The 25941-nt window shown below is 37.9% G+C and overlaps 1 non-coding gene across 1 annotated transcript; it reads left to right on the forward strand.

Annotated features, from left to right (window-relative positions):
* The first annotated feature begins 9866 nt into the window (after nt 1-9866).
* LOC144457338 (small nucleolar RNA U83B) lies at nt 9867-9957 on the forward strand. The gene has a single exon (XR_013486651.1). It is a non-coding gene; the product is annotated as a small nucleolar RNA U83B (small nucleolar RNA).
* The last annotated feature ends 15984 nt before the right edge of the window (nt 9958-25941 follow it).

A 25941-nucleotide genomic window follows, 5' to 3' on the forward strand; every position in this document is an offset into this window, starting at 1 on the left:
CTTCAAGGCTTCACTGTGCATAGTAACTGCTGTTCCATTGTTCCAGTCACGTCTGACTCTTCATGGCCAGATAGGGCGTTTTATTGAAATAGACACCGGAGTATCTCCAGCTCATTTTACAGATGAGGAAACCGAAGCAAACAGGGTTAAGTGACTTGCCCACGGGCACAGAGCTAGTGTCTGAGGCTAGATTTGAACTCTGGAAGATGAGTCGTCCTGACTTTAGGCCTGGTACTCTATCCACTGTGCTACTTAGTTGCCCCAAATACTAATTAGGACCAAGCTAAAAATCTAACTGTTCTACCCACCACCCTTCCCTCACATACTATACAAGTGCCTAGAGAGGTATATCCTTTCTAACTCATTATCTCCCTTCTGACACAATGTCTGACCCAAAATACCAATATATTTTTATGATTTAGGAACTCTGGGCCCATTTCTGCCTAATTGCTACATTTAGAATCATAGAATATCAAAGCTGGGAGGGATAGGAGATCCACCTAGTCCAAACTGCAGCTCAAAAAAAATTCCTTTCCCAATCCCAAACTTACACCTGGCAAGTGACTATCCATCATTACTTGAAGCCTTCTAATTTTAGTAGGGAGAGAGGATGGACTTAGCCTTTCCTAAAGCAGCCAATTTCACATTGGCTGTTGTGGTTAGGAGGTTATTATTTAGACTGAGGCTGAATCTACTTCTCTGCTACTTCCAACCATTTCTTCCTCATTCAAAATTGCCGTAAGTCAATAAAACTTTGAAGCAATAAAAATAACACGAGGGTCAACTTGCTATGGGCTGCTAGGTGGTACAGTGGATAGAGTACCAGGCCTAGAGCCAGGAAGATTCATCTTCTTGAGTTCAAATCTGGCCTCAGACACTTACTACCTGAGTGACCCCAGACAAGTCACTTCACTCCTTTTGCCTCAGTTTCCTCATCTGTAAAATGAGCTAGAGAAGGAAATGCAAACCACTCCAGCATCTTTGCCAAGAAAATCCCAAATAGGGTCATAAAGAGTTGGACATGACAGAAATGACTCAACAATAACAACAACTTACTATAAAGAACCTGGGCCAGTCTGAGGAGAAGGTCATAGGAGTGGCTGAGTCTATTCATTTCTCAGAAAATTCACAGAACCTCTAGGATGGAACAATTTACAGCAAAGGAAAGAAAGAATCCAGGAAAGGAAACGAGTAGAAGGAATGAAGGATTGAAATAGAATACCAATGAAAGAGCAATGGGGGAAGAAGGATGTAAGGGAAGTCTTCTGCCATTGGCTATCAAAAGTGATCCATAGCCCTTACTTCTTGAAGGCCTTAAAGGTTTGCCTGCTCAGCTGCAGACACAAACTTAACAAATGCTTTCATTCACACAGCTGCTTCCTTAGTGGATTTTTCCTTTCACTTATTTCCATTCTTCCTCACTTTCACAAACTACTCAGAAGCCCGAAATCTCTACTTTTTGTAATGTTTACAAGTAGCACTTTCTGGCATTCTTTGGTTTTCTTTCTTAGCCTTATTCTTTACCATTTCCCTTTACTCCAAGTAATATCTATCCCCTGGATCCTCATATTTTTGCCATCAGTAAAAGACTGCTGAATTTACTCCCTTAAATAAAAGCAGAGGTTGCTTTCTTCTATAAATGAAGACTCATCCACTTAACACACCATATGAATTGTAGGGTATTTCATTGGAAAAATCAGATACCATGGGCCTTTCTATGGAAATACATGTTTGGGGCAACATGTATCATATTGCATGGTATTCAAATTTTTAGTTTTTCTATCTAAAAATCAAAGAAACCAAGACCTTTCTCCTTCATTATCTACTCATTTTTCATGTGCACAAATTTTATCATCACTAAAACCACACCCACCTTATTTTTCTGCATTCTTGCTAAAAGTAGATAGCAAAGGTTGAAAAGTCGGAAGGGTAGATTTCTACCTGAGGCTCTATGACTGATTCTTACAAGAAATGGGGTATCAGGCTACAAATTAAAAGTAGGAATGTCTTCTCATTTAAGTATAGAATTAAAGGGCCTTAGAGTCTAATCCTAGCTTTTGACTCCCCAACTAATTGGTCCAAATACATTAAGTTTTCCAGTATTTCTGCTAAAGGAAACTTGAAAAGTAAGTCAAAAATGTAAAAATAAATTTTTTGAAATACCACCACCACAGCAATTAAAACAAATCTTCTCCAAATAGGGTAGCAAGGTAGGTGTGCAATTTCTGGATCAGGAATCTACAAAGCCAAGGAAACACAGTGTTTGCTTAATAATGATGTTTAGGTGTCTCTTCCTTGCTTCTACCAGGAATGTAAGTCTAAAGTTTTCAGAGTCTTTTTTCACATCATTCTCTCAAATTCCCATATAAGAGTCTCTGTATTATGTTCAGTGCTCATATGATATGAACCCATATTTCAAGGTGCATTTCTTCTTTAAAGCCTTTCTTAACAATCCTAGCCCAAGTTCTCTCTTTTCTCTGAGACTGTATAGCAACTGAGTAATAGTAGAGTGGCTTGCCTGGACCTGTCCATCATCCAGCCAGAGAGTCTTGTAAGGATACAATGCAGCCACTGAAAGACAACCCATTCCCAGTAGAAAATTGGCCCAGCCAGCCAAGACATTGCACCCTAGGTTGAAAAAGCCAAATTGAGTCACCAGTTCTGTAGATAGCCCATGCCCTGTAAAGATCTAGCCCAGCTGAAGAGTGAAGTGACTGAAAGTGAACTTTGTGAAGATCTTCTGGAGATAACACTGAGACCCTGAAATTCCAGAACTGTATGGTCCCTTGGCCATGTGTCCCCTATACTACCTCACTACCATTGTTCTTGAATTTTGTGTCCACTCTTCCTCTATCCTGGAGTCTGTATATATTTATGGGAAATTGTACCCTATTGTTGAGGAAAATAATTTGTAATGATTCTTCTTGCTAAAGCATAACTAAATGTCTTTGTTAAAGAACTTAATCTACTGGCTGATTGTTAAGGGAAGACACACCAGTGGGGGCTTATGAACCAATAATGTTTTATAGCAAAGCCACCCACATGGTTACCCTTACTCTGGGAACAGTAACAGCCATTCCTCTGAGGATTTCACTGGTGAAATAAACCAAATAACCCCCAAAGGGAGTGTTACAGTACTATGCTGCAGTCTATTCTTTTTTGGTCCAAACCCGTGATTTTTTTTCAGTGGAAAGAGCTTTATGAGAAAAATCCTGCCAGTAATATAGCTAGATATCTACTCTGTTCTACAATTTATAGTCTTAAGTAGTTGTCTGGAGTACTAAAAGGTTAAATGACTCACCTAGGATCACACAACCAGTATATATCAGAGACTTGAACATAGGCCACCCTGACTCTGAGATCAGCTGTCTATCCACTAAGCCATAGTGGTTAGTGGATAGTGGTCACTCCATGCTCACCATTATCCTTTGGATGACTGAGACCATCAATTCTTTGAAGATGGTTGGATTCCATGACTCACAGCCACAACATCACTTGAAGAATATTCATGATAAAAGGATGCTTTAAGAGAAAAGCTTAAAGTCATTAAAAACACTGCACATTTTCTCCAGTGCAATACATTCCCATTTGGATAATTCAATTAAACAGTTGCCTTTTTAAAAAACCTAAGTACTATATTTGACACTGGATATACAAAGACAAAAGAAATATTTTCTGCCTTCTAGAGCTTACATTCTATTGAGGGTAATCGCATATATGCAGATATTTAAATACAAGGAATTTTGGGGTAGGATATCTACAATGACACAATTGCAAATTCTTGAAGATCATATTGTATTACTGGTACAAATAAAGAGCATTTGTGAGGGAGAGATCCTTTTGGAAAGGAAGTAAAGGAATGTCTCATGGAAGAGGCAGCATCCATCTTAGCCTTATCTGTTAGGTAACATTTTTATAGGCAAGGATTAGGATAGACATTCCAGATAGAGGGGAAAATATACATAAATGGAAAGCATAAAATATGTTTGACAGATGGCGAGTATCTTTGGTTAAAGTAAAGGATATAATTACATAATTATAATGATAATGATTAATAATAGCCAACATTTATACAGTACTTTAGGGTTTGCCAAGTGCTTTACAAATGTCTTCTCATTTGATTCCCACTTGCAAGGTAGATGCTATTATTATCCCCATTTTACGGATGAGGAAATCGAGGCTAAGAAAAGTTAAGTTACTTGTCCAGAGTCATACAGCCAATAAGAGTCTGAGGAAGGATTCCAACTCAAGTTTTCCTAACCAGTCCAGCACTCTGTTCACTGTTCCAACCAATTACCTTCATATAATGATAATGATGATGATGATGATAACAATAGTTACATATATACACATACATACACATAGATATAGATAGTGCTTACTCTGTGACAGTGCTAAGCATTTTACAATTATTATCTCATTTGACCCTCACAACAACCCTGGGAGATAGATGCTATTCTGATCCCCATTTCACAGATGAGAATACTCAGGTGAAGAGAAGTTAAGTGATTTGCCCAGGCTCACCTAGCTAATAAGTGTCTGAGGCTTGAATTCAAGTCTTCCTGACTCCAGGCCCAGTGCCCTATCTACTGCACCATCTAGCTGCCTCATACAAGGAAATCATAGGAAATATGTCCCTAAAGTTAAAGTGGGGCCAGCTTATAAAGGACCGTGAATGAATTTAAGGCTTAGGAGTTTGGATCTTCTTCTATATGCAGCAGGGAGTCAATCTGGAGTAGATAAGCTACATAACCATTAATTAGGTAGCCTCTTGAATCCACAAGGTGGGCTGGATCTGCAAGGACTTTGTGTCTAATTTTCTCCCACAAAACAGGAATCTGCTACATGAGTCTTCTGGCTACTTTCCCTGCTTTCAGGGAGTGTAGAAGGAGCTGATCTTCTAAAACAAGAAGGAAAAACTATTATCTGGCACAAGGTGAAGAGCCCTGTGACACCACTTGAGGTGAATTGTAGTAGCATTCAGCAGGAACATGATCGAACTCTCTCCAGAGAAGAGCACCGTGCCCTAGGGAATAGAGACAACTGTACAGTTGTGTGGATGAACTTGTTCCTTTCATTCAGTGGCAAAACCTCAAATGCTCCTTCTCTGAAGATATAAGTAAAATCCTTAGCTCAGAATTACTCAGCTTCTGGGGAGGTGAATGCCATGTTTGGTACTTATCCCTGGCAAGTTTTCCACAACTTTGGGCCAATGCCTTATTAACTATGTACACATGCCTGTGTTAGTCTCAGATGGAAGCCTCCTCGAGATAGGGTGTATAGAGTTCTATTTGCATTATGCCAGCCATGGTAGCGTATGAAATCAACTAGACTTTAATTGGTAAAGTCTTAGTCACATTACCTGGGATCACACAGAGAAAAAAAAAATTAAAAACAAAACTGAATATGAAATTTGTCTGGTTTCAAAAACTTAGGGGAAAAAAAGAAGAAAATGAAAGACATGGTTTTTAAGGGGGGAAAATCCTATACATATAATCATTGGGCAGAAAGTAAATGGAAGATGCTCAGTAAATGGTCAATCTCAAACACTAAGTCAAAGTTTCTTCTATTGTATATCGATTTCAATTTGATAATTCAAATTTCAATTGTTTCAACTGATTTTTTCTATTGATGTTTATTTTTACATGCTTATATCCAAATATATTCCCCTTCCCTTTCCTATACAGAGACTTATCATTTGTAACAAAGGATATCAAAAGAGAAGAAAAATTATCAAAAAGTAGTTCAGCAAAACTAACCAGCATTATCATCTAATTTTAATATCATATGTAATGTTCTACCTATTGCCTCCTGCTGCTCCCAAACTCAGCAAAGAAGGGAAGGAGGTATAGCATCATATGTCTTCCTTAAAGCCAGGCTTGGCGATTATAATTTCATAGCATTCAATTTCAGTGGCTCTGTTGTTTTTATTCTTTTCATTTACATTATTTTAGTTATTGTGTATATTGGTTTCATTTTTCTTTTTACATCATGCTGCATCAGTTCCCAGGATTCAGTATATTTATTATTTCTTATAGGTCAGTAATATTCCTTTATATTCATGTACCACAACTTGTTCAGTCATTCCCTAATGATTGGTCATTCATTTTATTTCCAGTTTTTTGCTACTACAAAAAAATGCGTTAGAAATATTTTAGGAACTATCTTTTTATATTTTGTCTATATCTTTTTATCATTGACCTCCTTATCAGCTATGACTATCTGATGGACCTCTGGGTCATAGGATATGAATGTTTAGAATGGTTGCACAAGTTCCAAGCTCTACCAAAAGTGCATTAGTGTGTTTGTCTTTCCTCAACCCTTCCAATATGGATTATTCCAGTCTTTCATCATCTTTGCCAATTTGTTGGGTTTGAAGGGAAAACTCAATGTTCTTTTTATTTACATCTCTTATTATTATGCTTTGGAGTATTCTTTCATATAATTGCGAATAGTCTGATATCCTTTTGAGAACCATTTGTTTATATTCTTTGACTATTTATCTATCAGATAATAGCTTTTGATCTTCTATATTTATGTTCACTTATTATTTATTTTTTATTTCAGATCATTGTCAGAGTTATTTGATGGAGAGTATTTTCTCAGTCAACCATTTTCCTTGCCAAATATGGCAAGAATGCTAATATCACATGAAGAAAAGAAAATTTATTATATTAAAACAAATAGGAAATGACTTGGTACTGATGTAACAATTATTCCTGAGTCAGCTATCTGTACCTTGTCAAATTAGACTAAAGATGAAAATGAATACAAAGCTAGAAGAATAAATATGAGGAAAAGATATGGCATACAATGAAAGTAACTTCAGTGTGACCCATTTAAACAAGTTAATTATGCCAAAAATGGGAAACAGATAGACATGAGGGCATCAATACTAATTATAATAATTTTGTAATGAAGTTTAACCAATGAAAATAAATTGTAATAATGAGACCAAAAAATCTAAAAATTACTTTACTTGACTGAAAAATGTGACTTAATTGTAAAGCAAAAAGGCATGGCTTCCAAGGGCAACACTGGTTTAGAATACAAAGTCACTTTTAAATCTTTCAGTAAAGGATGGTGAAAGATTATAAACAATATTGCCAAATAAAACAGTGACAAGTGGAGGACAAAAATAGTTTAAAGAAAGTTTGGCCTGAGACCCAATTGAGCAAAGTCATATTAAGGATATTTAAGGATGAAGCTGTAAAAGAGGCAAAAAAAGATAAATAATGAAAAAATATCTGCAAAAAAATGCTTATAATAAACCCTTTTAACAATCAAGGGCAGTGGAGTCATTTTCCAACTCAGTTTCCAACATTACATCCCAGATGTTCTTAAAGAGGAGATATAAACAACATTGAAGGCAACAAGGATGGGAAAAGGAACTGGACTAGATCAAGAGTATAATGATTAGGACCATCTTAGAGATGGCATGATTGTTAGAAGAGTTGTCAAGGAATTTGAAGGAAGAAGAGAAAACATGGGGGGGAGATGTCATGTGGTGCTATTATAAAGTAAACTAAAAGAATTTTAATCACTGACATATATGTGTTTTTATATCTTACTCCCCTCCACATACTCTGAGATCAATGCTTCACCTCCTGACTCCATCTCCCCCCTGCCCCCAAGCTGTCCCTCATGCTTGGAACTCTCTCCCTCCTCCTCTCTACCTCTTGCATTTCTTGGTTTCTCTCAAGTCTCAGCTAAAGTTCTACCCTCTGCAAGAAGCCATTCCTAGTCTTCTTTAATCTTAACACCTTCCCCCTAAGTTTATCTTCAGTTATCTTGTAGCTATCTTGTTTATAAATGCCTACACATTCTCTCTCCCATTAGACAATAAGACCCTTGACAACTGGGACTTTTTTCACCTTCCTTTATACCTCCAGAGTTTAGCATAGTACCTGGTACATAATAGGCCATGAATGTTAGTTGACTGACAGATGGAGACAACGTCCCTATCTATATACAAAATTATGAAAATAATTGATACACACATTAAGGGTATCCTTGATGAGCATATTAGAAGGAAACAAGTAGAATTTCATAAGCAGTATTCTACAGTACTAGGTCATATATTTACCATTACATACTTGACTGAAAAATAGAAAGAATATGAGATCCCATTTTGCTAAATGTTTGTTGGCTATAAAATGAATTTGATTTGGTAGAGAAAAATGGTGTCAAAATATCTTCTCCAATAAGGTTTATCCTATGAATGCCTGAATTCTACAAGATTCCATGAAAAACATTGTAACAGAAATAACTTTGTTCACTGACAAATTGATCATCCGTATCAGATGAGAAATTAAATGACATATATTCTTCAAAGGTGTTTATCATTTTCATGGAGGAGACCTAGCATAAAGTTAACATTAATGAGGTTCTCCTATGTGGTAAAGTCTTCCAAATGCTCTTCTTTACAAATTTTTGCATTAAGCACTGGAACATTATTGAGTTTCCTCCTAAATGGGATCCATAATCTCTGAGTTTGTATTAAGTATACATTCAGAAAAAAACCAAGTGGATGAAAAATGCCCAATATCTGGACTACAATATACAATTTGGATAAACAACTTCTACAGGTCATCCATCAATATCTACAAATTGTGTAGATAGCCAAAATAGAAAAAGACAGTGAGTTGAGCCCACAATAAAATAAGAGAAGGGAAGAGGACTGCATTGCATTAGAGAAATAGCAAAGCTCTTGTAATGATCTCAAACTTCTCTCTGAAATCAATATTGAAATCAATAAATCAATAGCTACTTATTATCTACCTACTATGTCAGACATGGTGCTAGGCCCTGAGGAGACAAAGATAATTTTTTTAAATTCTCTACTCACACTTACATTTTATCATCAGGTGAGATATTTAAAATACCTACCAAATAAATACAAGCTACATCTTCAGAGGGCAAGCACAAGTGGGAGATAGAGGGAAATTTCATGTGAAAGGTATCTAAGCAGAGTTCTGAAAGATATGAGGGGGGAAGCTAGGTGACGCAGTGGATAGAGCACCAGCCCTGGATTCAGAAGGACCCGAGTTCAAATCTTACCTCAGACACATAACACTTACTAGCTGTGTGACTCTGGGCAAGTCATTTAACCCCCACCGCCCAACCAAAAAAAAAAAAAGATATGAGTACTTAAGAAGCAAGGGTAAGGTGGTAGAGGCTTCCAAGTAGATAACACAGGTTAGCCTTAGCATAGAGTACTAGATGAGGAGCAACGCAAAGGTTGTGGAAAGCTAGGTTAAGCTTAAGTTGTATGGATTGTTAAAACTAGAGAGGAGCTCATATTTGACCCTAGAGGCAATAGAAGCCTCTATTGTATTTTGGAATGTATTTACCAAGGGCATAAAACTTAGACTTACACTTTAGGAAAATAGCCTTGACAGCTGTGTCAAAAGATGGATTGGAATGGGAGTCCCTTGAAGCAGGGAGACCATGTTAGTAGAGAAGGTAGAAGAACAGAACCAGGAGAAGCCCCATCCTTTAATATCAACATTCTCCCAAGTGTGGGGTGGTTTTAAGGCATGGAACACTAAGATTTCTGAAGAATTGAAAATGAGGATCACCAAAAGGGTAATGGAAAGTTATATTGTGAGTGTAAGCCGCAGCATGTTATAAAGAGAACAAGGAAACTAAAAGAAACAGCTAGTTGGTAGAGTGCACAGAGCACCAGACCTGGAGTCAGGAAGACCTGAGTTCAAATGTGACTTTGATGCTTATTAGTGGTATGTCCCTAGGCAAATCAATTAACCTATCTGCCTCAGTTTCCTCAACTTTAAAATGGGGCTCATAACTGCACTTACCGCCCGGGGTTGTTGTGAGCAATATGTGAGACAATGAATAACATAATATGACAAATGAGGTGATATATGTAAAGTGCTTAGCACAGTGCCTGACACATAATAGGCATTTAATCAATATTTCCTTCCTTCTAAGATGTCACCAAAGAAACATGAGCAAAAATAAGATGGGCTAGTCAATATGGCAAGAGCATGAGATAACAGATGGAGAGTCCATGGGCTCCATGAATATCTGAGATACTAAGAAGAAATGAGGAAGACCCCAGTACATTGGGTGGATCCCCTTATGGTGAATTTATGGATGGACATGGAAAAGAGAAAGAGAATCCAGAGAAGGAAATGCTGAGCAAGCATGGACAGATTGCACCATCATTTGAGGATATTCCTACATGGATGAACATCTGAATATCATTATCTAAGTATAGCAGTATAGAGAAGCAGCACTGTATGTGGATAGAGAGCCAGTCTTAGAGCCTGGAAGAGCTCACATCTGACACACTGATTTTGTGATGCTGGACCAAGTCACTTAACCCCTTTCTGTCACAGTTTCTTCATTTGTAACACAAAGGTAGTAAAAGCATCAACCTTCATAGATGTCTTATGAGGTAACTTATAAAGTGATTCATAACCGCAAAAATATATATGAATACTAGTTATTGTTAATAATAATAATAATAATAATAATAATAATAATAAAAAACAGAAGAATGGGAGAAAAGAGAAACCTATAAATGAGTGTTACTTTTCTTCAAAAAGATTCAGCACCTGCCTACTACATAAAAAGTTCAGTCTTCTGATTGGCATTCAAAGTCCTCCACAATCTGATACCTATCTTTTCAGCCTTATCTCATGTCATTCCCCTGTATGGGCTCTACTCTCCACCCTAGCTAGTATATTCACTTCTTTCATTTCCTATCCCCCATAAAAGACCTATACTCTCCCATCTCTGTGCCTTCACTTATGTTATTCTGTGTATCTGAAACTATAGTAGTATCAATAATCTTAAAAAATCAATGTAGAGTACTAAACAGAGAGTTGGCCTCTGAGGCAGGAAGATTTGGTTTCAAATCCTGCCTCTGACATGACTGGCTGTATGACTCTGGACAAGTTATTGAACCTTTCATTACACAGGGCAGCTAAATGGCACAGGCCATAGAGTACCAGGCCTGGAGTCAGGAAGATTCATCTTCCTGAGTTCAAATCTGGCCTCAGACACTAACTAGCTGTGTGACCCTGGGCAAGTCATTTAATCCTGTTTGCCTTAGTTTCTTCATCTGTAAAATGAGCTGGAGAAGGAAATGGCAAACCACTCTACTATCTTTGCAAAGAAAACTCCAAATGGGATCACAAAGAGTCAGGTACAACTGAACTACAGCCCTCTAGGAAACTCTCTGAGACTGTAAGTTTCAAAGCAGGTGTTAAACTACGTTAGAAGAGGGAATTCTACATCTGAAAGTTTCCTACACCAATGAAATCATAGGTCTAAGTCCTATGCCTTTCTCTAATAATAATAGTAATATACACTGCCCCATCCTATTTACCTGCTCAATTCCAAATGCTACCTTCTCCGTGAAATCTCCACCCATCCCTACGCCCAAGACTTCACATAGCACATTATTTTATAACTTCCTAATGCACCGACTTGTGTCTATTATAGTTGTACCAGTGTATTATAGTTATCTGTGCATGCAGTCAACCCCCCCCCACTAGGGAAGAGATTATGACTTATAGCAACCTTGTACCTTTCCCAGTACCTTTCATAGTATTCTCTCCATAGTAGGTTCTTAATAAATGGGAAAAGGATGAATTACAGACCAAAAAAAAGTCAACTGAGTCACCAAACAAAGCAATGCAAGCCCATGTCCAGTGCCTATGAGCAAGGAAGTGATAAGGCTGAGATGAAGCTCTGGGTCTCCCACCCCCTGGTCTTAGAGATGGACTCAGAAACCACAGAACCCTCCTCAGCCAGTGGTGGGGTACAAGAGGAGGTGCTAGCTTCTAAGGCCAAACCTCTATTATGCGTGCCTCATTACACAAGCACACAAAGGAGAAATCATCATGAGGAAAAGCCACTCTCTAATGAAGTGAAAAGCTGTTGGGAGGAAGGGACCCTCTAGAAGGGCAGCTGCAATAGCTCTGGGTTTCCCTGAAGAGACAGACTTTATGTGCTCTTGGACTGCCTCAAGCCCTGCTGGGGGAAAAAAAAAAAAGGACAAATCAACAGTCTCAAAGAGGTGCCTCCCAATACGAGTAAATCAAATTCCTCTTCCACCCTCTGAGCTCTGAAAAAAGTGACACCAGGACTGTGTTTATGTCTGTCTCCTGCATTTCCCAAATATTTGGCTAGATGCTGATAGCAGTGAGTGCTGTGTATTGACCACTTAACTGCTTTAATTCCTACTCTGTTAAAATAACAGCGCTCTAGGGGACAGCCCAGAAAGGCACTCCTTTCTTCCATTAGCCTCAGCAGCCAGGCAAGGATGTTTCCAGGTAGCCAGATTTTAAACCTCTACCTCAGAATCATACAACCCGACTTTTCTGCACTGTGCACCTCCCAAACTCTTAATTTGCTTTCTTTTTTCCCCCTATTAATTCACATTATAAAAGCATTGTTCGAGTTTAGTCAGATTTTTCTCTCTCTGCTTCATTAGGCAGCAGTTGTTTTTTTTTTACCCTCCCCCAGTTCTGCAATGAGCACACACCGCCTCCCTTCCAGTCTCTCTCTGCTTTTAGCAATAATTTGCACATAATGGAACAGCCAGAGGGGGGTTTGATCAATGACCTCTGTCTCAGAGATGCTGTTCCAAGGGAAACACATCTGCCAACATAAAGTATTGGAGCAATCATAGCTCAGTGAGCGCCGTAATAAGCAACTGTTACACTGGAACCATCAGTCATGTTCAGTTACAGACCTGAAAGGATACAGCACCTCAGGGAGCAATGTCCTTCCATAAATTTGGGCAGCAATGAAGAATGATTTGCAATCAAGTAATAAAAGGCCTAAAAAAGGTCCACCATGCATACTAACATCCAGTACAGCTGACAAAGGAAATAAAAAACCTTGGCATTGTTTGCTCGTTATGTAAACTACACAGCTGTCCAAGCAATTAAGATATGATTTTGGGAATTCTCTCGTAAAAATTTGCTAACAGTGCTTCCACTTGTGAAAGTGACATTCTTCTTTATCAGTAAAGTGCATTTCATTAAGGTAATGCAATTTCATCTAGCTTAATAGTAGGAATTGCTTAACCTTATGGCAAGAGTACGTAAACAACATAAAATTAATGTCACTCCCTGCACTGTGGGAATAGATTTGCATTAGTGACAGGGTTGATCAAGGAATAAAGAAAGCCCGACACCTTCAATCCTGGGTGCTGTGGAGGGGCTGTCTGCTCTCTAAAGCAAATGTTATGGATTTTGTTCCAGAAATACAACAGTTAAATGTTAACATCCATAGAAAACATTGCAACCACCAAGTCCTAAGGAAATAACAAATCTAGCCAAAAGACAATAGCTGTGAAAATGACAAGGTCTTATTCTTTCTGGGGGAGTGAGGGACTGTAAAAGTTGACTTAATGGTCAGAAAAAAAGGAAGATGACCCAATCCTATCACGGATTAACCTGACCCAGAGAGAAAAATGGAATTTGGACAAAAGAGTAGACCCCCTCTCCTTTCTAACACTGCCAAGGAAGGTGCTTCTTTCTATAGGGAACAATGCTATGTATATGTAGTCTATACAAGGAGAAAAATCTTATAGCCATATTTCTCCCAGCAGTCTTTTCCCACATTAAGACAAGCTAGGTTATTCAAAATTGAATAACCTTCAAAATTGAAATGGTCTATCCCTAAATCTATAGGCCACATAATTAGCATGCTTACCCTCTGATTATTCAAGCCATAGGAAGATTTGGGACTTTTGACTAAATGAAAATTTTAAACGATTCACAGATTGTGTTATCAATGAAAGCTTCACTATATCCTCAACTTCTAATTTTCTTCCTCTAACCCTCTTCTTTTAGGGAAAGGGTAAATCAGTAACACTGAACAAGCATTTCTTAAGCACCCTTCATATGCAGGTAAAATACTAAACGTTGTAGGGGTCCTACCATTTTTGATACAATTTTGAGAATAGGGAATGACTGGGTTAGTAGGTGCCATCATACACATAGCTACTGCTGACCTAACCTAGACTCACCACCACCAAATGTTCTCTGTGTGTAACAGTAAAACCTAGCACATGACACTCCTTTGAACACATTGCAGAGGGGAGCATGCTCACAACAAAATACATGGAAAGAAGCCCACCCAAAGCTCACATCTGCCCTGGAACCCAAATCCTACTTGTCTCCTTTCAGGCTCCTCCAACAGCCTTAAGTTTCTGCCCGAGCAGCGTCATGAGGGATAGTCTCACAAACACCAGAAGTGTTTAAAACCCTGCTTCTCCCTATTTTTATGTGCTGGGTACAAGGCAGCTCCAGTAGGAGAGACAAGTAGATGAACTCCTCAGGGCTATTGACTGCAGCTGCTGCCTGGCTGCCCACACAGCTCAGCTGACCCACCTTCCTGACTGTGCTGTTGTTGAAGCAGGTAAAATCAGCTCCCTCACCTCAAGATCAAGAAGCTGAAAAAAAAAACCAAAACAATTTAAACACAACTAGCATTTTCCTCACAGTCAGCCTCTCTCCCTCCCTTCCTCTTCTTTCTGTCTCTCTCTAGATAGATATAGATATAGATATAGATATAGATATAGATATAGATATAGATATAGATATAGATATAGATATAGATATAGATATAGATATAGATATAGATATAGATATAGGGAGAAGAGAGGAAAAGAGAAGAGGACAGGGTAGAAATGGGGTGTCCAGATGCATTTCATCAATATGGTGAACTCTCAGTCTGGATGAGGATTAGATTAGAGGATAGAGCATGAAGACTGAGAGCTTGCATATAATTTACAGGCTTAGAGAGTTGCTGAAGACCCTGTAACATATTGTGTGGCAAAAGCAGTGCCTGTACAAATGTATTCTCAACGACTGTGGTTCCATGATCTCTATTTAACTGTCTTCTCTATTTTCATAAGGGAATTGACCCAGTGGGTTGCACTGAACCATTTTCCTCAAGTGGTACCCAGGCCAAATTGGCTTCCTTTGTACCGAGCATGACTTAAAATGAGTACAGACTTCTCAGGTTCACTCCTTCTGACCAGACCTTCAATTCCACAAAGAGGACATGTGTAGAGAACTTCTTATTTCACTGTTCTGATTCTCAACATTCAGCACTCAGTTGTCTCATAAAAGTCACATATGTCCTATTCTCTTGGGAAACAGTCCTCCTCCTAAAGAGAAGTGAATAACTTCTGGTTGAGTATTTCACAAGTTAACATCTATCCATACTCACTCTTCATGAATTTCAGAGAAAGAATAAAGCAACACAGGGACTTGAACTCAGGTCCCTTCTGTCAAGATATTCATCAGGTGCTGTGTTGTATATTTTTTCTTCTCTTTAATTTGGGTGAAGATCTCAGCTTTGCTAAAAAAAAAATCTAAACTAGAAGATGAAATAACTGGATGAGCCATTTCCATTTAGTCAGAGGTGGGTGTTGGGCACGAGTAGATTACAATTCATTACAAACAAGGGATCACATAAGAGAAGTGTTATTAGAATAGTGTAAAATAAGGAAGAAGGAGAAAGAAGAGGAAGAAGGAAAAAAGGCAGGTGACATAGTGAGACTGAGCAGCCACCAATTGATCACCCATGCATTCAAGTGCTGTCTTCACATAACCCCTCCCCCCATTGTTAATTTATGAAAGGACATATGTGCAAGAGTCACATAGCAGAGGCAGCCAAAGATGGGCTACAACTACATCACTGGTAGGAATGCCAACTATTAGAACACAGATGTACTTGATGCATCACAAACTGCTCACTCTCACCATCCAATTACCATCTACTGCCAAGACTTATCAATTTTCCCATCATAACATCTCTCATATATGTCCCCTTCTCTCCTCTGGAACTAAAATCACCCTGGTGCAGAGAATCTCAACCCTTCAAGCCTGGACTATTGCAGTAGCTTTGTGGTTCACCTCCCTGCCCCAAGTCTCTCCCTACTACCATCCATCCTCCATTTAGTTGCCAAATTGATCTTCCTAAAGTACAGGTCTGACCACACACACACAGCTACTCAATAAACTTCAGTGTCACCCTTCTCCCACTGAGATCAAATATAAAATCCTCCGTTTGGCTTTTAAAGTGTTTCATAACCTTTCTACTTTTCCAGTCTTCTCATCTTGCTCCCTTCAATGTATTCCATGACCCAGTGAAACTGACCTCCTTGTTCCTCACAAGTGACACTCCATTTCCCAAATCTATACATATTCCCTGGCTGCTCTCTACCCGTACAGCCATCTCCTGGCTTCCTTCAAGTTTCCTCCGAAACCCTACTTTCTATAGCAAGCCTTTCTAGATCCTCCTAGTGGTAGTGCCTTCCCTCTGTGATTATCTCCAATTTATCCTGTAAATATATCTTGTTTGTACATAACTGTTTACATGTGATCTTGTCTATTAGACTGTGTTGAAAGAGGGACTGCTTTTGTCTTTCTTTGTATCCCCACTGCTTAACAAAGTTCCTAATACATAATAGACATGTAAATGTTTGGTGACTTGCTTAGTGACTTCAACTTTCCAACCTGGGAATATTGTCCAGGACTCTGAGAACATTCTGGAAACTCAGTAAATGATCGGTCACAACAACAAATAAGGGTTGAGTAGGATGCTTTCCTAATCTAAACTCAATTTCCAGATTCTCTAGAATATGGCCATCTGCAACAAGTCTCAATGAGAAACCATACACTGCTATTTTCATAGATTTCATAGGCTTTCACAGTCTCTCTTTTATTATCCCATCAACACTGCAACCTTTTGCAGGAATGAAAAGAAAATAAAAATCCTGAATAAAAATTGAAATATAACTGAATCTAGTAGACTTTTTTAATAGTACCTGGCATGTGCTATGATTCAAAGTTCAAATGCATCTCATATATAATATATATACACACATACACCTATATACATGTATGCATATTTGCGTATGCTTTCTATAGGTGTACATACATATATACATGTGCATATGTACATATGCATATATACATATATGTATATATATATCCTTGGTTTCTCTGGATTTGTTAAGCTTTCTTACACCATTCTTGATAATTCATTCTCTCGCTATTTCTAAAGGAGTGAAGGAGAACTAGGAGATGAAAATGTATTTCTTCCCATCCACTGTTTTCAAGTTAGACATCTTTAAATCTCATGGGTTTTAAGAACAATTGTGGAAAACTCTTTCACTTAATCCAACAGAAGAAACAGTCAGAAGGGCTGGATTGGAGTCCCATCTGTGTCATTAATTAGTTTAGTTGATTGTTGCACAATTCACCACCTCCCTACACTAGAAATTTTCACACGGAAAATTCAATAATGCCCACTCCTCCCACTACAGACAGAAGTTGGGAGGATGAATGGGATCACAAAAACAGATCTTCCAGGACTAGGGCACAAGAAATGATTTTGATTCTCTTTGTAGAAAATGGGGGGAAATCTCTCACTACTGCCACCAGATGAGGCAGGTCAATGCTGTGTAGCATCAAACTGCTCATATATTTCCTGAAGCCATGATTTTGGGGAAAAGGAGAGAATCATTTGATCACAAATTTTGACAATGAAGAGTCCTTAGAGATGATCTAGCCCAACTTCTGCATTTCACAAGAAAGGAAACGGGAGCACGGAGAGGATTAGTCACTTACAAAAAGCCACACAGAGAGTAAGGGATAGAGCTGCTATCTGAACCCAAGTCTTCTCATTCCGAATCCAGAATTCTCTCCCCTGCACCAATAGTGTCAAACTCAAATAGAAGTGAAGGCCATTAAACCATACATAAGGATCCCTGATGTCTGCATATTGACTTGGAAAACCACAGATGTGTGTTTATATGTAAAAATATGCCATATATAATAAACACAATCTGTGCATGTATATTTAACAGTGTCATATATGCAATGGATATATATAAATATACACCTATGTGTATGTGTATATATATTTGATGTATATATACATATGTGTGTGTATATATATATATATATATATATGTGTGTGTGTGTGTGTGTGTGTGATTTTATTAATACATCAGCACATTAAAATCAAATAGGAACTATATTTTAATCTGATTCAGGCTGCACTTGGAAGTGTCAGGGAATGTACACTTGATACCTCCACCCACAGTGTTTGTTTGAATGGAGCAGGGAAGCACAACAAAGCATGCACCAAGGGAAATTTTAGAAATTTTAAGGGGAGGTCTCCTCTCTCTCTCTGTCTCTGTGTGTGTGTGTGTCTGTCTGTCTGTCTGTCCAAAATGAAGCAATTTGGGCTATTAGAACTAGATTTAAGTAGAACTTTTACCTGAGATATGCTTTCTATGAAGGAGGCAACATACATAGAAAAACACAACTGCATTATTGATAAGAAACCTGGTAACTAGAACTAGAAGGAGTAAAAGTAGACAGCTGTACATATTGTAATACCTTGCCCAGGGGAAATATGTGATGATGGACATTTTTTAAAGAAATTTTTAAATAAATGCACATATTTTTAACACTAGAAAATTGCATTCACCATGACACATATTTATTATGCGATAAATTGTTACATGTTTTACAGGGAAGACCTAGGCTTTCTGATTAACAGTAAAGAATCAGGAGTGCAATTTTCAGACCTTCTTTAGGGCATTAAAATGCCTTCTCCTGGCTCTCTAAGCAGATAAAAACAAAATCCATCAGAATATGGGCAAGCACAAGAGTCCAAGTTATGCTGTTCAGTCTAGAGGGTAGAAAACAAAAAAGTCTCTATCTAGCTCAGAAGGAGATCTCAGGTCCCATGGTCATCCCTGGCCTCACTGCCACCCAGATATTTTCTAGGATCTTAGCTCACTAGCTGTCAATCTGTGGGTACAAATATCTCATGGAAAGTTTTTTTTAAAAGAGGTCCAAGAATCCATAAATAACCAATTATACCTTCTCTAGACTGAATAAATGATATCTAATAATATGTATTACAATTTTTTCAAATATATAATGTTTTGTGATTAATAAAATGCAAGTTCATTTCAAAACCATACTGAATTCCTCACTTTAAATCACTTAAATCTAGCATAGTGTAATGGATAGAATCCTGTACTTGGTGTTAACAAGACCAGAATTCAAATTCTGTCTCAGATGCTTAATAACTGTATCATCCTGAACAAGCCACTTAACCTTCTCAGCTTCATGTTCTAGAAACACTCTCCTAAACCCCACATTCACGCTGGCAAGCTGAGTTCCCACAGAGGAACAACCTCTCTTGTCTGGGTCCCAGTGGATCCAAAGAAGTTGGAGGGTATCTTTCTAACACTGTAGCTCATGAGCCCAACTCATGTGTTTCCCTCATGACTATCAGTTGATGTTAATTAGCCAATCAGAGTTAATTAGCTCTACCTAGTTACTGTTCTACCTATGACAAAATGATAAAAAGCAGGAATGTTACCAATGGAATTATTTTCACTTGTGGCTCTAATGTGTTGGTTCATTTGGTATAATAACACTCCCCTAATTAAAATCTAATTTTGAAAAGAAATCCCAAATTATTCAGATGAGAATTTTAAATCATATAATGGAATGTGATTGAGAAGAAAATCACAAAATAATAAAATTAGAAGGAACCTTAGAGTTCATCTACTCCAATTGCCTCATTTTATCACTAGGGATACTGAGGCCATTGGAGAAATATAAAGTTAGGTCATGAACTACTAGTGAAGACATCCATTAAAATAATATGGGAAAATGCTGTTGAGCTTTTTTCTACTTTGGTTTATAACAGACAGTCAAATTGGGAATACCCATTTTCCTATAACATTACTTAGGGTAGTGGAGAAGGATCACATGTCTAAAGGCATTTTAAAGAGATAGCTTTCTCTCTGGTCCCATCCACACTCTTAACCCACCGTATAGAGTAATCTAGATTTCTGGTGTTTCAGGGGATCTATAAACTTGGATGAGAAAAAACCAATTGCATCTTTATTTTTATTAAACACTAACTGATATTAAGTACTTCTTTCCATTGCAGCTTAAAAAGATATTATTCTGAGAAGGGACCCATAGGCTTCATCAGTTTCCAAAGGGCTCCATGATACACATGGGCACACACACACAAAATAAGAGCCCCTTATCTATAAAAACATATGGATGATGCAAAAAAAAAAAAGGAAGAAAGTAAGAAAGAGGCAAAGAAATCCAGCAAAGATGAAGAAGGGAAGATGTTACTTTGCAGTTGATTTACTGTTAAGCAAGTATAACCCAAAAGTTCTAGGGAAAATTAATAATGCCAAGCATAAGGACCTTATATACCCTAGTTAACTTAAAATTAGGGATTAATTTAAAACTCATTTGTAGTTAAACTCATTTAACTACAAATAAGTGAGATGCATATGGCACTTTAAAGTTTGCACTATATATATATAATTTTGCACTATATATACATATACACATATGTATATGTGTATATATGTATATGTGTACGTATATAAATATCTATATATATGTGTGTATATTTGTGTGTGTATGTATGTGTGTGTGTGTGTGTGTGTGTGTGTGTGTGTATATAATTTGACCCTCAAGACAACTTGTAAGAAAGGTATTACAGTAACTTTTTGTAGATAATGGAACCCAGGATTAGAGAGGTTAAGTGATTGACCCAAGGTTGCATAACTAATAAATATAGGGATCAAGATTCAAACCTAGGTGTTCCAGACTCCAAGTCCAATCTTCTATTCAATGCAGCATGAAACCTCATTCTAATGATTTTTTTTAGAGGCAATGTGGAAGTGAATGAGGAGTTTGTCTCACAATCAAGACCAGCATTTAATACCTGCCTTTGATAAATACTGGCTATGCCACTCAAGGCAAGTCAGTTTGTTAAAAAGCTTTTATTTATTAAGCACCTACTTTCTATACATTAAGCTTTGTGCTAGGCACTGGAGATACAAAGAAAGGCGAAAACAGTTGCTGCCCTCACAAAGCTTACAATCTAATGGGGGAGACAACACAATAAATAATTAGACACATAAAAGATAGAGAGAGAGGACGTGGAAAGTAATCTCAGATGGGAAACTACTAGCAGTGATAAGTTACAGAAAAGTCCCCTGCAGAAATGGGGATTTGAGCTGAGGCTTAAAGAGAACCTAATGGGAAAAAGGGAAACTAAAGGGGAAAAGAGCATTCCAGAAATGGAGGATAGTTAAAATAAAGTTGAAGACACAGTGGGTGGAATGTAGTGTGCAAGGAACCTCAAGGAAGCCTTTGTGGCCAGATCGTAGAGGGCCAAAGGCCGCGGAGATCGAGAACAATGGTCCTCTCTGGTCTTCAATTCCATCATCTATAAAGAAGAGGATTGGACTCAATGACCTCTTAGATTCCTTTGGTTTCTACTGTTCAGCAGTGTCCAACTCTCCGTGACCCCATTTGGGGTTTTCTTGGCAAAGATACTGGAGTGGTTTGCCATTGCCTTCTCCAGCTCATTTTACAGATGGGGAAACTGAGGCAAACAGGGTTAAGTGACTTGTCCAGGGTCACACAGCTAGTAAGTATCTGAGGCTAGATTTAAACTCAGGAAGATGACTCCAGGCTTGGCAGTCTATCCACTGCACCATCTAGCAGCCCTCTTAGGTTCCCACTAGCTCTAACTCTACAGTATTAGAATCATTTGACATTACTGACCACCTTCTCTTGGATATTCTCTCTCTAAGTTTCCATGACAGTGCTCTCTCCTGGTTATCTTTTCTGTCTGACCCTACTTTTTCAGTCTCCAGTCCTGGTTCTGCATCCATGTCACGTTCACTAACTGTGAGTATCCTCCAGAGCTCTGTTCTGGGCTCTCTTCTCTTTTCCGTATATACTCTCTCACCTAGTGATCTCATCAGCTCCCATGGGGTCAGTGATAATCTCTTTGCGTATGACTGTCAGATCTACATATCCAATCCTAGTCTCATATCACCATCTGCCTTTTTGGACATCTCAAACTGTATGATCAGGGCAGCTACGGAAAGTAGTGGATAAAGCACCAAGCCTGCAGTCAGGAAGGCCTAAGTTCAAATCTAGTCTTAGACACTTACTAGCTGTGTGACCCTGGACAAATCACTTAACCCTGTTTGCCTCAGTTTCCTCATCTATAAAATGAGCTGGAGAAGGAAATGGTAAATCATTCCAGTATCTTTGCCAAGAAAACCGCAAATAGGGTCACAAAGAGTTGGACATGAATGAAAAACAAAATGTCTTTTAGGCATTTCAAACCAAACATGTCCAAAACATAACTCATTTTTTCCCCAAAATCTTATCCTCTTCTGGTTTTCCCTATTACTGTTGAGAGCACTACCATCCTCGCAGACACCCAGTCTTACAATTTTAGTGTCATCTTTGACTCTTACTCTCACCCCACAAATTCAAACCATTATCAAATTTTGTTCTTTCTACTTTGACAGAATCTCTTATACACAAACCTTCTCTCCATTTACATAGCCAGGTAGGTTTTTTTTTGTTTATTAGCTTATAGAAGTGATTTTTTTATCCAGACCTATCATTTCATTTGAGTAGGGAATTGAGCATGGAAACAACTTCCACCAACAGAGATCAGCAATTATCAGGGGAAAGAAAAATGACTTTTTCAAAAAGCATTTTTCATCAGAAAGTTACATTTTGTTGGTTTTAAAAGTTTTCAACCCTTCTGAAACTACCCAAAAGACTTTATTATTATAATCTTATATTTAGCACCCACAATCATAGTAAAGACTACACAACTTCTAAAAGGCTAAGTAAATTCTGAATCATGGTATGATTTAATTTCTCAGCACTTCTTCACACATGACACCAAAAGATAAAATCTGGGTATGTACACACACATACACACATGTTTAAGAAATGAAAGCTAAATGTGTGCACATGTACTTCATGAGTTCTACCAAAAAATGATTAAACAAGTTGTCAGATTTTTTCCCCATCTATAGCATTATAAACACTTTTTCATTCTCAAAACCTCCTTTTACTACCGAACAGAATGAAGATCAGCTTCTAAGTCACCTGACGTATTCGTAATGTACATTTGGATCATTAGTAATAATTCTGCAGAAGCCTTTCCATTGTGCTTCTGCTTGTGTTCATTTTAACTAATTTGGCAATAATAGAATTTGTAGCAGGGTTCCAGGACTTTTTTAATCTAAAGCAAAGCAGCCACAGTTTAAATAGGAAAGCTCTTCAATTGTGACCACACTGTTCATTTCAGGTTTACTGAAACTCTGAATATATCCTATGATCTGCCATTAGTTGCTCTTCCTGAGTGCAGACAGACCTCCAAGGAAGCATAAACACTCTTGAAATTCGATTCTTCTAAACCGTTCAGCGGCTGCTACCAAATATGACCACCACCTATGTCCATAAACAAGAGAATTCGACCTATCGGAAAGGGAATCTAAAGAAAATGAAATAGGAACATTTGGGAGAGGGGGCTTTGGGGGCCCTCAAATTGTGAGGTTAAGAAAAAAAACCCACAATGAATACATCAGAGATTTCTGCCAGGCTTTTATAGCGTTACAGGATTTCTCAGCTATAAAGAAACATATTGAAGCTTTAGAGTACAACCCATCCTTCACTGCTTCAGTTGTCTCCTTTTGTTTACAAGTCTCTGCCATCCTTCTTTGTGAATTGAATGCTAAACTATCTCTGGAGAGATGTTATATTGCTTACAGAATGCTTCAGCAGATGGTGTTTCCTGTTGCAACAGAAGGCTGTGATTATACCTGAATTCTTCAAGAACTCGAAAACACAGAAAACAAGATAAATGAAAGTCTTAAAAAGTTTTTCTTTCTTTTCTTTCTCAACCATTTCTTCTCCCAGCTACCTTTTGCTGCCTTCTCCCCACCCCCAACTCCCATTCCAATCTCATCCCCTCCCCCTTTCTTTTCTTTTCTTTTTTTTCCACAACAGATGGAACAATAAAAACAACTAGGGGGTGGAAATCATCTTCCACCAAACTAAAGAAAGCCTTTTTGGAAATGACTGAGATATCCCATCAGCAGAGTTTGCTTAGGAATTATTGAGAACTGTGCTGCTTCTGTTACCTGGTCATTGCACATTCTTCCCATTCCCACTACCTATTGTAAACAATGAAGAAAAGAGAATAGATCTTCATCAGGACGTGTCTATAAAAACAAATTGAACCACGGAGAAGGCACCTGGTGCCCAAAGTTCAAAGCTATAAAGAACTTAACTTCTAAACAACTTTCAGAGAAATTGTGCTTTTCAAAAGACTCTTATATGCAACCTTAGCAGGATTTGGTTCATCTTTAACACTGAATAGCCCTTATCCCTAAATCTAGAGGATCTCCACCTTATCTTTGAAGCTCTTTTCTACTTTTATCTCCCTAAATGTCTATTGTGCATTTCTTGCCACAGTTCCATTTAGTTTCCTGCCCTATTAACCCTCTCTTTGGACAGAAATGAAGTACATACACAACAAGCAGAGTGTAACCATGGGGGATATTTGAAATTGACTTTTTGTTTTTTTGACTCTTCAACATATACTCCCTCCCCCTTAACCTCTATTAAATGTCCTGGAGGCCAAGGGTCCCCATTTTGGGACAGGACTCCAAATTAACAACTTTAGTATTTTCATTCAAAACTAACCCAATCTTTGCCCTCTTCCCTCAGAAACCCAGTTGTCTTACTAGATTAATCAGATAAATTATTTCCTATTATTCTGTTAATTTGCCAGTATTTTATAAGATTGTACTAGGGAGTCTCCACTTTTATTTTCACTCCCAGCCAAAATAACTGAAATCATTATTTTGAAAAAAAAATTATAGCTTTTGTTTTTGAATCATCATCATTTCTATACTCTTCTCCACCCTCTCAAACCAAGAACTATCTCATGTAACAGAGAGAGAGAGAGAAGCTATTGAGCAAAACTGACACATCCACCAGGTCCATATGCAAAGTCTACCCCTGAAGTCTTGTTCTCTTCCCAAACACACACATCCAAGAAATTCTACAAAAGGAGGGAGGTGTATCTGCTCTCTTCTTTAGAACCAGGATTGATCATTATAACAGAATTCAGGTTTCCTAAAAGATACAAAAATATTACATGTCTATATTTGTTTCTTCATAAAACCAGAGCATACTTATATATATGGAAAAGGGCTCAGTGATCATCTAGTCAAACCCTACCCCATCTTATAAATGAGCACTGATTTATTGATTGATTTATTAATCAATTTACTTGCTGCTCCAGATTTATGATTTCATAAGTAGAGGGAATTAGCTTACAATAATGAGAAGTAAGCTATTAAACATGCTATTGTCTTCATTTGATAGAGGAGGAAAATTGACACTAGACATGGTCATGCAATTAGAGGGTACCTGATTATCCCCATTTTACAGATGTGGGAAATTAGACTGAGAAAGACCAAATGATTTGACGACAAGAAACTAGGTAGCAAATAAGCAACAGAGGCAGAATCGAACCCAGGTCTTCCTGACTTCGGGTCCAATGTACTATCCAATGCAGCTCCATGCTACCTCTCTTGCCTAAGTACCCAAAGCTAATTAGTGGAAGAGCTGGGTCACCTCCTTCTACTATACAATGAAGCTTTGATTTCATATTATTTCAAGATTTCCTCAGCCCTTTTGGTACTGGGAAAGCATCAGTGGTTTGGACAAATGAGGCTAGAACAGCATTTTCCAAACTGTGTTCCAAGAAACCGTGATGTCATTCCAATTGGCAGGAAGACATTTTTCATGATAAAATGTCAGTGCTTATGATATTTCCACTTTAAAATATTAAATATGAAATCGAATATCAAAAATAGTTATTTCATGCATTTTTTTCACTACAAAAAGACTCAATTTCATCTTTCTCTAAATTTCCCCTGCCTCCCCCTATCTAGGAGTATCCCATATCCCTAGATTTAAAATGCCTACCACCAATAGAATGTTTGAGTTCCTCCAAAGTATTTCAAGCTCAGGCATTCTCCATGGTCAA

This window comes from Phascolarctos cinereus, unplaced genomic scaffold, assembly GCF_003287225.1.
Source record: "Phascolarctos cinereus isolate Bilbo 61053 unplaced genomic scaffold, phaCin_HiC Scaffold_4;HRSCAF=312, whole genome shotgun sequence".
Taxonomy (NCBI): Eukaryota; Metazoa; Chordata; class Mammalia; order Diprotodontia; family Phascolarctidae; genus Phascolarctos; species Phascolarctos cinereus.